This window comes from Equus przewalskii, chromosome 7 (genome assembly GCF_037783145.1).
Source record: "Equus przewalskii isolate Varuska chromosome 7, EquPr2, whole genome shotgun sequence".
Taxonomy (NCBI): Eukaryota; Metazoa; Chordata; class Mammalia; order Perissodactyla; family Equidae; genus Equus; species Equus przewalskii.
This window is the reverse complement of record NC_091837.1, coordinates 81,292,613-81,307,611: the sequence shown is the minus strand read 5'-3', so window position 1 is coordinate 81,307,611 and position 14,999 is coordinate 81,292,613. Positions and strand designations below refer to the sequence as shown.

The 14,999-nt window shown below is 42.0% G+C and overlaps 1 protein-coding gene across 2 annotated transcripts in view; it reads left to right on the top strand.

Annotated features, from left to right (window-relative positions):
- The window catches only part of BCL2 (BCL2 apoptosis regulator), a 173,690-nt gene that overhangs the window by 39,782 nt on the left and 118,909 nt on the right, over nucleotides 1-14,999 (top strand). The gene's annotated exons all lie outside the window — the stretch shown is intronic.

Here is a 14,999-nt window from a genome sequence, read left to right as displayed (position 1 = left end):
CAATACAATGCCTTAACCGTAATATATACAAAAAAAGAGTCAATTATAATAAAATGAGTATTTCAGCATGTCTGTGTGTGCATGGCTACATTGGAAGTCTTCATGGTGTGGTCATATGTTTTGCCCCCTAGGTAGGATCACTGGGAAGCTGGGAATGTGGCAGCAATCAAGGCCAACGGCTGCAGATGTCACATTGTCAACTCAATGGCAACCAGTGTTGCCTTTAGTGATGTGGTATTTCTGAAGTGGCAAATACTTCTTAAGAAAGTTCTAAACAGAACAAAGTACATCATCCCCTAGTGCATTCCTAGAAATTCAGTGTTTATGAAAATCATGGAGAAAACCCTTTATGTTGACATGTAAAATGACCATAGGTTTTTACCTGAAGGAATGTCCAGCGGACACTGGACATTCACAGGGGACGTAGGACATTTCTTGGTTGTGTTGGACCATCCCATGCATTTCAGGTTGTCCAGCCTGTCTGGATCCCACCCCTGAAACACCATGAATGACCCTTAATTGTCGTGTGACCACACAAACAGTCCCCATGGGTTTATCGAATGCCCCTGGGGACGGTTCTGCTCCCATCGGAACCACCGTAGGGCCTAGTAGAGCCGTGCAAGGATTTTGGATTTTATTTTGTGTGTGATGGGAAGCCAGTGGCCAGTTTTGAGTTGGGAAGGGATGTGACCTGAGTTATGTTTTAAAGAAATCTCTTACCGTAAATCTTACCGTAAATGAATAAAGTGGAGACTGATGTTTCAGTGTCTCTCACCAAGAACTTGCTCCTGCAAGAGTGGGCTGCAGGGGTGCTGAGCTGAGCCCTGTCTTCCCTGCCTAGAAGTCTGTCTGTCTGCCTCAGAGCTATCTAAATCACCATCGGAGGGCCTCTGTAAGCATCTCAGCAGCACTTTGCTCTCCACTGCAACTGTGACATCCCCCTGCTGTCCTCTGACTGTGCCCCAGGCTGTTTACAAGTACAGGTGTTGGCTGTCACCTCAAGCAGATTTCAACAGCGTCACTGCCCCCCACCATACACACCCCTAAGCTGTTTTTACAGATCTACGCAAAGTAGTTAGAAGTAGCTTTGTAGTTGAACTTCACACTTGGGTTGTCTTGCCAAGCGGCCTCTCCCTCCAGGCCTCACCCCCTCCAGCGCATCCGCATCCCTCTTGGATATGCTGCCATCTGCTCTAGGGTTTGCTTTGGGCCTGCGATCACAGAAGCATTTCCTGTAACTGGAATCCCCCGTGCCAGGCCTGCCAGACAATAGATAGATAATTGGATAAATCCTAAACTGGAAACTGCGAACAATAAGAGAAAACTGCACATGATGTAGTACGCACACTGCTCCGAGTGAGGCTGTTTACATATGAAACTACTTAAGCAAATCCTTTATTTTTCAACAACAATGAAACTCCTTTAGTTATGAAACTCAGAGGTTACCCTCAAAGTGTGTTTAAGAAAAGAGTCAGGGCTATATCATATTCAGCACCAGAATAGAAAGGCAGACTCCAAGTTCTCTTCCATCCTGTGGCTCCTGATGGGTTTAGGGATGTCGAGGAGAAGGACAGTAAGGGTAGTTCCCTTGTAACTTGCCCTACTTAGGTGAAGGTGTGGCAGGAGTTAAGTTCGTTATTATTGTTGGTGTGTGTGTGTTTTAGTGAAATCTAATGTTATTTAACGTGGCCTCAGTATCTCACTGGTCTTCAGGTCACTGAATCTTTGGCCATCAAAGATTATTTCCAGGTTTTTTGAGAAAAAAGATATTGGAGCAGAAGAGTGAATGTGTAGACCATAGTTGCTGAATCAATTCTTCCTCCGGGACCACACACAGACTTAGGAAGGCAGAATCTGTTTCTGTTCTTAAGTGTGCTGGTGAACGAACGTTTGAGTCCTAAAATGTAGTAATAGCAAGACTATGCTCTTTCCAACTTGGGCATAGCTGGACTTTGAATTTTCTGTTTAAAAGTTTAAGCTTTATTTAGATTTACCAATTAGGCTGACAAATACCTGGATTCAGCCAAGCGCCTAAAAATTTCATTGTCTAGGGGAAGGTGGGGCCGGTGGCAGAAATCCCTGGGGGCTCCACATGGTGCAGTCACTCAGATGTGGCAGGTTGAAGAAAACTTTGTTGCTTCAAAAATAAAGGTGGGAAGAATTCAAATATTGACCTTTGTGGATATCCAGTGTGGGAAAAGCGTTATTTAAAATACCTTTACCAAAGGTTAACTGCCATGGTAGATGAGCGTAATCAAAGTTTACTGGGAAGTTCAGAAATCAGGGCATGAAATGATAGGCATGAAGGAATGGTTCAAATCTGTCCAAATCGGAAGATGGAGAGAAAAAATACGTTTCTTTCCTGGTCTTGAGGGAGATGGGAAATAAGAACAATGAGAGTTTCAAGAATGGGGACTGAGGATGTAGAGTATGAAAATGGCTTCTCAGATCACTTCTTAAAAAAGAAGTCCAGAGAATTCCCGAAAGTGGCTTTTTCCTCCTCTCAAATGTGTTTTTCTTCCTTCTTGAGGAAGAAATATCATCTCAGTAATCTTAGTTCTTCCTTTTATCCTCTCCTTACTACTCATTTGATCTGACATGCTTATAAAACCAAGAAACAGAAAGCATCTTGATCAGGAAGGTCTGAAAAATACCGTCTGCTACCATTGCTGCAGGGTCCAGAAAACACAGTGTAGACAGAGCCTTGGAAGAGATGAGTCAAGCAAAAGGTTTGGGGGCGTCAGAGTTAGGGGGTGGCCACAGCCTTTGATCATAAACCATGGACGGTTAGAGCTGGAAGGAACCTCAGAGCCACCTTGTTCAACTCCCTCATTTCATAGATAAGCAAAATAAGGTCTACAGAGTTGAAGAGACCGCCAGAGGTTGAAAGGCTAATTGGTGGCTGAGCTAGCAATCTAAGGGCAGATTTTTGATGAGGAGCTTTCTGAAGTTCTTCAGATAGTGTCACATAACTGACACTGAGAGAATAGAAAGGCCTGGAAGGGTTTTTTTTGTTTTTTTCTTAATAGGCTGTTCTAATTCTTTATCATTATCAATTTACTTTGGTTTGCCTTTGACCTTCATGACCCCCGCTAGTGAGTATAAATTGTAGTTGTTAATTCACTTTCCTTGACATGTTTGTGTCTCTCTTTAAGGAGTTAGTAGGGTTTAGAAGGGAGAGTGTTTATTGGACATTGCACACCGCTACTCTGCGATTTAATCCAGAATGGCCTTGGAAATTCTTAGTGGGCTGACACAGTGTGGACCCTGGGCTCTGGTCTGCAAAAGTCTGCATGATGCATTCTCCACGTGCATTGGCTGATTGATTTTGCAGGAAAATCTAACGGAGAGAAAGCATTCTGACACCGGCATTAGTCTCATGCATCCAATTTAGACTCTACATTTTATCAATAAAATTTGTCACTTAAAAAGAACTATCCTTTCATAGAAAATGGACTTGCATTATGGAAATGTTGCTGTGTACCCAAACCCTCCTAAAAGGTTGGGAAGCTTATTTTTATTCGATCCCTGTCTTTCCCATGATTTTAGACTAGGTTGTAAACAAGCCATAATGCAAAGGGACTACCAAGAGACATACAACAGGAGCAGACTCAGAAATGGAAATTGAATTTATAGGCAGTGAGATAGGATAATTAGTTTTTATATTTAAAAATATCTTCAAACCAGAGGAGTCTGTTGTCTCAGATAGAGAATGGAATTGAGTTTGAATCCCAATACCTCAAATAACAATGTGGTGGAAATTGTCTGCTTTGTATAAAATATATGCATAAATCTGCTGTGTATCTGTGTATATATGTGTGTAATATATGTATACTTCTCAAACACATGAATTAAAGTGTTAAAGTCTAAAAATTCAGATTGCACAAATTGTTTATACTTATAATTCTTAGCCTTCAGTGTTGCTGATGCAGCTAAAGATAATCTGATTAGCCCACTATCTGCCTTTTCTCTTTGAATAGTTATTTGGAGTGTCAAAATCAAACAAAGAACTTTTCTGCTTTTTTGCATGGAGAGCAAGAACCGTATCTGATGTTTTGAAGTTTTATGTTTTTTATCCAAATGTTGTTCACTACAGAATGTACGTTTAAAACACCGTTACGTAGGTAAAACAGTAAAAGACCTGAGAATGTGAAGTGTCTGCTGATGTTAAATATGTGTAACTTCAACTTACCTTCTGTAATGACAATGTCTTAGCTACTAGTCTCTGTCATTCTGAATTGGCAGAAATCAGATCCTGGTTTTGGATTTTGAACAGATTTTTTTTTTCAGGGTTGCATCATGACTTTGGGAGGGCACCCTTCTGAAATGGGCTGTCTCCCCAGGATGGCTCAATGGGGACAGAGGAAAATAGAATCTGTCAGCTATGCTGAAGTCTCCCACATGTGGAGTCAGTCACTGGGTCTTTGCTGAGGGTTCAGCAGATGAAACTGCCACTGGTTGTGGCATCCTTGTTTCCACAGAGAAGAGGCTAAGAATGGGATGAACTTGTAAACAAGAGGAAACCATGCCTTCCTTCTCGCCTGGTTCTCTCTAGTCTGCCTTTAAGTAAAGAGAAGTCAGAAGCATGAACCCCTTGGTACCTGCTTGTGGATCACAGGAGGATTTCATCAACCCTGCGATCTTTGTCTCTTTCTCTGCTTCCTGTCATAAATCTGTTTCAAAGGAAAAAAAAATAGATGGTTGTTACAGCATAAACTTCCAGGTCAGTTCTTGTTACATCAGACTTCAAGATGCTATCCAAAACCTTTTTTGAACAGAAACGCTGGCTTGGTTTGATATAACTGAGCCATTCATTGCCTGGGGATAGGAAATCTTTCTGTTGTAAAGAAGTGGCTGGTTGGTTGGTGTGTGGGTGTGTTTGTATATGTAGAAAGTGGGATGGGCCTTCGAATCACACTTGCCTTGTGGGGACTGAACACAGAAAACAGCAAGCCCCGATGCACCTGAAAACTAGAGAAAGTTGGAGAGAGGAGCTCGCCCGCGTTTTTAGAGCAATTTTCATTCACATACAAATTCTTTCAGTTGCTTGAAGTTTTCAATGTCAGATCAAGTTTTCTTTCTTGCACCCCCATACCTCACATGCTTGTTTGCCATCTGTTCATTTCCATTGCAAACTGCTCTTTACACAATGTTGCTCGGTGTTAATTAGAACATGTGTCTCTCTGTTATTCATGTGGGGAAGGGGTTAATGATGATTTATGTCCTTTTAATTGGTTTTCCTCCAAACTGTTATATGTCATTTATTATTTTATAAGAACTTCCAGAGAACGGAAAGAGGAAGAGCACCTCCTTTTTATTCTCCATAGTTTTAATCATGTGGCTTTTTTAAAAACGACAATCTTGGCCTAAATATTTGGTATTTAAAAAATATGGCCTTTCAAGTTCTTATTGTCGTGATACACATGGGTGTGTATTTGCTGCTTACCAATGAGCAATTTATTATTCACATTTGTGAATTTATGTTAATTTATTTTTAAATAGGGTAACATGTTCACATGGTTCAAAATTCAGGAAGTTCCAAAAGATGTGCAGGGGAGAGTCTCTACCCTCTTACTGTGCCCAGACACAGGTTTCCTTCCTCAGAATCTGTGTTATCAGGGTCTTGTGGGTGTGTATATATTTATACGTATGCATGCACGTATGTCTATATATGGGTGTATATATATATATATATATATATATATATATGTATGTACGTGTATGCGTATGTACGTGTATATACTTATCTTCCCCTTTTTGGTACACAGGGTAGCAAACGTACCTGATGTTCTGCATATGTGCTTTTTCATTTAAATATATTTTGGAATTCAGTGCATATCAGGAAGTTAAGAGCGAGCTTCCTTTTTCTTCGTTAAAGCTACATTGTGTTAATGTACTACGACTTATTAACTAGTCCCTTACTGATAGAAATTTAGGCTATTTCCACTTTTTTCTGGGACAGACAATGATGCAGTGAATAGCTTTGTACTACATTATTTTGCAGATCTATAGGAAAGAAATCTTAGAAATGGAATTGCTGCCACCAAAAGAGAATGCATTTGTCATTTGATTGATTCTGTCAAATTGTCCCCAACAGAAGTTGGCGGTTTACAGCTCCACCAGCAGTATGAATAGCCATACTATTAGTTTAGTCTTTTATCTTGTTTTGATTGCTGTTGGTTGTAATGAACAATTTAAAGTAAAAGGTAAATACTTGTACTTAGATGTACACACATAAATTTCAAAGATGGAAACTTATTTGTGCATTTTCCCCTCTATCTCTTCAAAACATTAGTAAATTGTATCTGATTTCTAGTAAATTAGACAGCTAATTTATATATTGCTGCGTTACTAACAGTAAATATGCTGTAAATGTTGGAAGATACCTAATGTTCTCCTTTATATGATTACCAAAGGCATATTGCTGAGATCAGATTTCAACTGGAATTATTTTTCCAAATAACGCATTTCGAACAAATCTCATCAGGCTTTGATTTTTAAAGGTACATTACCTGATATCTTTTAAGATACAATATTTTAAATCAAACTCTGACACATGTCGCTTTTGAATAAAAGTACTCTATTCTAGAGAAATCACGTTTTGACAGACATAATGAAAAAAATGTTCTTTTGGATAAAAATGGCCACCTTCTTCTTGATATTTTTCTTTATGTTGACTTTTAGATGAAAATCGCTTGTGGCTATTTATAATGCCTGTGGCCTTGCTGTAATAACTGAATTCATCGAGATGATCAAAGGACCCCTATCAGAGAGTGTGGGCAGGGGGTCTGTTGTTTGGGTTAGGTCTCCCAGTCCATATTCCTTGCTTGCTCTCACAAGTCACATAAAATCTCTACAAGTGGGAAAATGCATTGTCCATTTCTTGGTAGACTGAACTTTCTATCTTACAGTTCAAAAAGGCAAGCCTATAATTTACAGAGTTAAAGACCGAATAGTAATCCAGGGCTTGCATGCCATTTTCTCTCCCCTGAGAGTCCCTAGCTGTGGTTTCTTCAGGAAAAGAAGTCGCTCCTTTGGCAAGTATGAAATCTGAAAAGTGAGCACCTGCTGCATTAGAACGTAGGGATTTCCCTTTGGGATAAATATACTCACCCTTGCAACAAATGTTGTGAATAGTATAATGGGAATATTTCTACTGTCCGGTCAGGAAATCAACCAGTCTCCAAAAATGAAGTTGCCTTGAATGTTTAATGGCAGTTTTGAATTGTTGAAATATGCTACACTGTCATGAAGCCGATTTCAATGCTCCCTCAGATCTAGACTCACAAAATCAGAGCCAGAAGGAGATTTGGCGATGGTCCATCAGTAATCCCAACTTCACAAGTGAGGAAGCAGAAGCTGAGAGAAGTTTAGGATCATTTTAGTGAGTGAGTGAAGAATGAAACTGGAACTCTTGAATCCTGGCCCCAGACTTCACCTGGCTACATTGTTCCAGAAATCTTGTTTAAATATGATTTTACTTTTACTAGAAAAATGTATGCTCTTTTAGACGTCAGGGTTAAAGTCTCTTAGTAAAACTCTTTGGTAGGTGGACTTAAATGGAGTTGTTTTTGCTGAAAACCCTCAGCTGGAGAAAACCACAGAATGCCCTTTCTGAGAAACACCTAGACAGTGCACCTGTTGAGACAGGCACATGGAAAAATGTCTTCAAGGATACTTCCCATGGAGATGCACCTGCAGGGCAGTGACTCCTTTCTAGCGGCTTCTGCTGTCTGTGAAGAGAGATGCAGAAGGAGGGCAGGAATGTTGGAAAAAATAAAGACATGGCCACCAGTTAGCTGGGACTGGTCAGAAATGGATCGCTTCATGGGAAGCATTTAAGGAAACCTCTTGTGAGGACTTTTATTCTATTTTTAGGAAGGAAGGAAGAGAGGGGGAAGAGAGAAAAGGAAGTAAGAATGAGAAAGGGAAAGAGAGAGACAGAGAGAGAAGGAGAGAGGGAAGGAGGGAGAGAGCATGAGTCTTACCTGCATCACAGGTAACATACCTTCTCAGTAGTCTCTTAATGAACCAAAGGGACCATTGCCATTTGGTGGCAGCTGCCTTAACTGTAGTTCAGAGTATTTAATTATTAAAAATCTGTTTAGTCGCTCCCAAAGCTGTATTTCCAGCCCGAGCCCTTCATCTGAAGGTCAGACACCTACAGCTAACTATGGGACATTTTGAACCTCAACCAATCTGGGACTTAACCTATCACTCCCCTCCACCCCAACCGGCTCCTTTTTCTGAACTCCTTATCTCAGTGAGTTGCATCGTAGTCTTCCAAATTCGTCAAGTCAGAATTCTGGAAGTGTCCCTGGTTCCATCTTCTCTCCCAGCCCAACCCCCTCCAGCTCACAAGCCCAGTTGATTGCACCTCCTTTGTGTCTCCCAAATCCTTCCTCCCCCACGTGCCCTCAGCCACTGTTGTAGTTCACAACCTCATCCTTTCTTCCTTGAGTTGCTGCAAAAGCCTCCAAGTGGCCTCTCTGCCACCCAGTTTTTGCCTTTCTCCAACTTGTCTTCCAGACTGTTGCCAGAGAACTCTTTCTAGGAAAGCCTGTCCAATCATGGAATTCCCCTGCCTGCAATGCACCATTTGCTGCCTGTCTCCCACAGACAAACCGTCTTGACTGGTCCAGGCTCCCTCCTTTAGCCACACCTCTTGCCATTCCCCATCCCCACAGACTACCCTCCAGCCACTGCCGGCTGCCTTCAGGTGGACCAGCGCATTTCCCTACACTCTGACCTTTACACTTGCTTTTCCTTCTGAGCAGTTGGTCCTGTTTTCCTCTCCTTCCCTCTTTCTTGTCTAATTCCTATGATCTTTCTGATCTCAGCTTAGATGGCATTTATTTAACAAAAGCCTGTGTACATTTACTGTGTGCCAGGCGCTGGTCTGAGGGCTTTACATATATTCATTCATTTACTCCCCAAAACCTCAGGAGGAAGGAAGGATTATTATCCCCATTTCTTGGAGGAGGAAACTGAGACCTGGTTGAGTGACTGGTGAAGTAGTTTCTCTCACTAACCCGCTGGCTGCAAGGCTGGGCAAGAAGCCAGCTCTCGCCACTATTTGGCTCTTGATTTGGATTCGTATGTGGTGTGTGTCTATACAGATATATGTATGTATCCATTCACATATGCGTGTGGGTGTGTATAAAATTAACTTTTTGAGTAAATAATATAAGCACATATTATTAAATATGAAAGATACAAAGTATACAATGACAAGGAAGTCTTCCTCCTACCCTTGTATCCCACTCACTTCTCCCTGGAAGCAACTACTGCTACCAGTCTCATGGATCTTTCCACGAGGAGCATACAGGTAGATATGTATACACTATATAATTTTGTTTTTACATTTGTGATAGCATGTTCTGCTTGCCATTTTTAATTTGCTTTGTTTGCTTTGTAATATTCCTTGGGGCTTGTTCCATATCAACAGATTAAGAGCTTCCTCTTCTCTTTTATGGTTAAATAATAGGCCATCGTGGGGATATACCATAATTTATTTAATCGGTCTCCTTTTGTTGAATATTTAGATTGCTCTCAAACTTTGCTGGTACAAACATTGCTGCAAAGATTGGCTTTCCATAGGCATCGTTTTGCACACATATGTGTTTATCTGCAGGATAAAATCCTGGATTTGGAATTTTGGGTCAGAGGGGAAGAACATTTATAATTTTGATGGATAGTGCCAGATTGTCTTCCTAGTGGATGTATCCATTTATTCTCTCATTAGTAATTTATGAGAGTGCCTCTCTCCTCATCCGCTCACCATCGCGTGTGTAATAAAACATTTTGATGTTCACCAATCTTAATCCTTTTAGTCTGCATTTCTCTTATGAGTAAAGTTTAGTACCTTTTAATGTGTTTGCGAACTCTTTTGATTTTCTTTGATATTAGCTGACTGTTCATTTGGCTTTGTTGACTCTTATTGATTTATAAGCATTCCCTATGTATTAATGAAATTAGCCTTTGTCTATGATTTATGCTCCAAATAGTTCTCTGGTTTGTCATTTGTCTTTTGTCTTCGTTTATGGTGTATTTTTCCCAGGCAGAGAATTTTTATTTTCATGTAATCAGATTTATCATTTTTTTCTTTTATAGCCTCTGGGGTTTGAGTCATGGTGAGACTGGCCTGCCCCACGCCTAGATTATAAAATGCTCCTCCATGTGCATGCATGTATGGGTAAAGTTGTTTCAGGGAGAGAATCAATCAAGTATAATAGCTCGGAAAACAGATTCTGGAGTTGGACCGACCTAACTTTTAGCCCTGGTTTCATCTCTATTTCTATAACCTTGGATGTTTAAGTGGGTTATTAATATCTACATCCTAGGTTTACTGTGAAGATCAAATACGAGAACAGAGGAAAATGTCTTCTGTTTAATTACTGATAGCTGCCTTTATTGTGTTATTATTTCTCTCCAAGTTCAATAACAGTTGCCGGAGGACAGAAGCCCTTTCTTCTCTTCCTTTTGCATCCCTCTTGCCATCATCCCCGCCCCCCCCACCCCCAACCTTAGGACAGTGCTCTGCTGGAAACGCATGAGTGCTCATTTTGATTGCTTCACTGTTTGTTTTGACTTGAGAGGGAAAGGCCTGGAGTTCTGGCTGGAGCCACCTGGAGTGCCACAGGTGCTTCTCCATGGAGTCCTCACTTGCCAGGCATCTGTTCTTCCAGCCCCTCGAGGACCATGGCGCCTTGCCGGATCTTGAAGCTTTGTTTCTTTCCATGGGTCATCAGCGAGAGTCCGTGCTCTTGCCTTTGAACCACTCTGCAGCCCCCTGCTCTGTAGGTCCCCTCGCATCTGTGCCTTCCGCTCTGCGGACGTCTTCCTGTGGTCATGTCAACAGTCTCCTCATCTCCCATTGCTGTATCTCTGCGGGCTGGTGCCTTTCCTTGTTCACATTCTGAGGGGACTTGAAACAGTGTACTCCACACAGTAGGTGCCCAGTAAAAACCGTGACCAAATGAGTAGGGAGAAGTAAGAGGTTTGGGGTGTAGATACTGATTGTAAGAGACGTAAATCACTTGACTTGGTCGCCTTTCCCTTCAACCAAATGGGAAGGGCTAATCCAAAGTAGTAAGTTTTTAGTGGATGATCACCCTAAAAATTTCCATTGTCAGCTTCTGTTAATATTTACTAAAATTTTAGTTAGTTATCATAAATGTTAACTCCAGAATGTTTAGTGTTATGTAAGATAGCAGCGCTTTAGAGGAACAGCTGAGAATTAGGCCTTAATTTCCTGACTCATCTCTGCCGCACCCTTTAATTCTCCTTTGCCTCCTTAAATATTTCCTTTCTACGCTAAATTTTAACAGTAGCTCCTTGACATTCCAGTGGTAGGAGATGCAGTGAAGCAGTAAGCTCATCTCATGTTTAAATTCGCCACTGTCCTTACCGTTAATAAAAAAATGCTTGGAGCACAAGTGTTGAGTTTTAGAGTGGGGTGTATCCGATGTGAATCATGAGTAACCCGAAGCCTGCCAGTACAGTGCCAGGGAGGGAGTTTAAGGGCAGAGGCGCGGGACACATTATGAGGGAGAAAACAACAGAGGAAATAAGACATCTTACTATTTTGTTAAATTTAACATGAGCCCCTACTGTGGGCGAAGTGCTGTAGGGGATACAAAGATGAGTAAGTCACAACTCCCGAGCTCAAAGGCAGGACCTGCTGTACGTTGAGCACTTTTCTTGTATTTTTTACATTTGACGTTTGCAACCGTTGTAAAAAATGGGCATCTTTATTCCAGTTTCGTGGGGGAGGAAGTTGAGTTGAGGAGAAGTTGACGCTGATGCCATAGTGATTGTGGAGGTAGGATGAAGATGGTGAACCTCGTGTCAGAGCCCAGGGTGTGTGGCCATATTGCATTGCGTTCCAGGAGCTGACAGTCCAGGAAAGAGGAGAGGGTGATGAGCAGCGCTGTGACTGTTTTCAGTGAAAAAGTAAAAACAATGACATAAAAATAAGAGAAACATACTGATAGCCTTGAGTTTTCTTTCTGGTTGGGGTTTTGTTTCTAAGTTCACTCTGGTGAACAGTCAAGAGAGAAAGGTCAGTCATCAACCATCCTGCTCCCCCAGCCCCGACCTTGATAAAAGAAGCCTTCTGACCACCTGACTCACCTGCAGGTAACAAAACAGGTTTCAAAATATGTAATAAAGGAGCACTGCTTGTTCCTTTCTGGCAGCAATCCCGGTGGAAGTAAATCTAGCATTGCCTGGAGCCCTGGGCCCAAGGGGTTAATTTAAAAAAATACTTGAGGTTCCTGAGTTCCCATGCCATGCTACTAGAATGTTCTGGAGCTTTAAAAACTCTTTGCCCTCATTTCTCCCCACCCCCTACCTATTCCACATATTTGGGGATGGGTCGGCTCACCATCCACACTGGATGCGCTAAATGTTGACATTCACTGTGAGCACAGAGTTTTCTTGGAAGGAATTCAGTCCTTCTGAGAAAGATTTCAGTTATCTGCTCTCTTGCTTCCAGCAGTAGCTTCTTTACCCCAACTTGAAATCTTGCTGTATTCCTAAGTGTTTCGAAAACAAAATGTGGAGTGAGAGAATTCCTGCTTTGTGAATATTGGATCACTTCGTTCCCTGGCACAACAATCTCTCCTTTGTATTAAACATCTGAGAACAGAAGTTCTAAATAACATTTTTATATTCTCTGTTGATATGAGCTCTTTATTTTGGGACAACAGTTTGGGGCTTGTTCCTCTGTCAAGTTCTGATGTACTTTCCCCGTCTTCAGTGACAAGGATGCTCCGGACCCACAGCCTGGAATTGCACTTGTGTGATGGTGATGGGTGGTGCCTGCCCCCTGGGACTTTCTTGTTGGGTCTCTCCTGTCTCCAGTGAGTGGCCCATGTCATGGTGGGATGGCCGGCTGATCAGCCCAAAGGCACCTAATCCACTGGCCTGACAGTGATCTGAGACGCTGAGCTAGCCAGCTACAAAGAGACCAGATGGGCAGACAGACCGAAATAGCCGCTTCTCCTCTCCTTCCTAGAAATGCACCAGGGCTGCTCTCGAGGTCTAAGGAGGCCTAATTTGGTCAAAAAACCAGCACTTACTCAGAACAGGAGGTTGAGTGGTGACTCTGGCATGAGGGTGCCCAAGAATGTTTATATTTCTGTGTAAGTTTCAAAGCTATCCCTTTTTAGTATTCATTTGACACATACACGGGAGTTGTCCTATGTGAGGCGAGGCTGGCCTGCATGGCTCCCTTGTAGTTACTTCAAGGAGCACGTTGGCTCTGGTATTTTATCATTTTGGGTCAGAGTTACGTTTCTTGCTGCTCATTCCTTAAGTGGATATTTATTTTGTGCTTCTTGTGGGCCAAGCACAGTGCTGGTTTTCTCCGTGACGGCCTTGTTCCTGACAGGAACGGTGGGGATGGTGGTGGTGTTATCTCCCTGGAGGAAGGAGGGGCGATGTTTGGTCTCATGCACACCCCAGTGCTGGTCCTTGGTGTGGCCAGGAGAGCACCTTGGAAGTTGGTGCACCAACGGGAAGCTCTAGGAGCCTTAAGCACTGGGATGGACTGGATTCTTTCAAAGTGGAAGAACATTCTACTGCTTCCATTTAACCTTTCCTTGCAAACTAAAATGGGAAAACCACTCTCTGAACAGACAAGCTCAAGTGATAATAAAAAATACCCTCTACAAGGCCGCCTGACAGTACCTGCATTAGTCAGTCAGTGTTTGGATAAGAACAAGCCCCTTGAGGCGGAATGAAGCCCTTCTCCGGACCTTAATTGATTTTTGTGTTCGTTCTGCTTCTTTTAATTCTTTCTGGAAAAGTGATTTGTAGTGCAGACTGGCTTTACATGCTAGAGGCACTGTATTATATAATACGGCTCTTATCGCAAGATCATTTCTACTTGTTTTGTCTTTTTGTTTTCTGATCCAGCTCATGTTTATTTTTCTTTTTCATTTTATTTCTTCTTGTTTACACCGTTATTGTTCCTCTTATTCCTCCCACTTCATCAACCCGCATCATCTGCCAGGGGAATGGGAGGAGAGAGGGGTGCTTGGTCCATTCTTGTTTTTTTTTTTTTTTTTTCTTTTTTTTAAAATCAGTTGGCTGGGCATCTTCAGAAATACTCACGTTTTCCCTAGTGAGTGGATTACATAATGTGGAGCCTTATTCATTATAGATCTGACCCCTAGCTTGACCCTCTGGGTTATGTTCCTTCCTAAGGATTAAGGAACTGTCCTGCCCTGGTTGTCTCTTTGGAATCTGTGCCGTCGTCCACCTCTGCTGATCAAGGAGAGCTTAGCTCGTGAACAGGGCAGCTGGTGGCAGAGGTACTGTTGTGTAAGAAAGTTCTGTACAATGATAGCTACTGAAGTCCCTTTTGGTAATAAGAGGTTGTGAAGCCCGCAGTCATGTGCCTCTTAAACAATTTACATAATAAATCGAGAACTTGGAGCTCCAAAGGTATTGGCACGTTTTCACTGATGTTGCTACAGAACCCTGCCTGTGTCCTCATATGATCCCTTGCTCTGTGTGTGTGCGTGTGCGTGTGCGTGCATGTGTGTGTATGTATGGAATGAGAAAAATGAGGTAGTCCATTGTTACATACTATAGAGAAGGACTTGTTAGGCTTACACTGTAACTAAAAAGACAGAATTTGTTTACAGCAGTATTAACGTGACCAAGAAGTAGCCAGGCATGATCAAAGCACATCTAATATATCAGGTTTCTGGAACATTTGAATCTCAGGGTTTGGTCTTCATCATGATATGTTGAGACAAGCAAGAAAGGAGAAAAGGCCAGCTGTGGAGGACGATAACTGAGACTAGAAAGCAGATGTGTGCGCTAGAATGTAATCAGTTCTAAATGGATCCACACTCTTCTGTCTTCGGGGCCAGAGGGAGAGTTCCTTGAAAGGTCACGTAACAAAAATTGTGCCATTCTGTTCTTCCTGTTCACTATAGATTCACACGTGCAGTGGCTTTGTGGATTGTGACTTGATTTCTCCT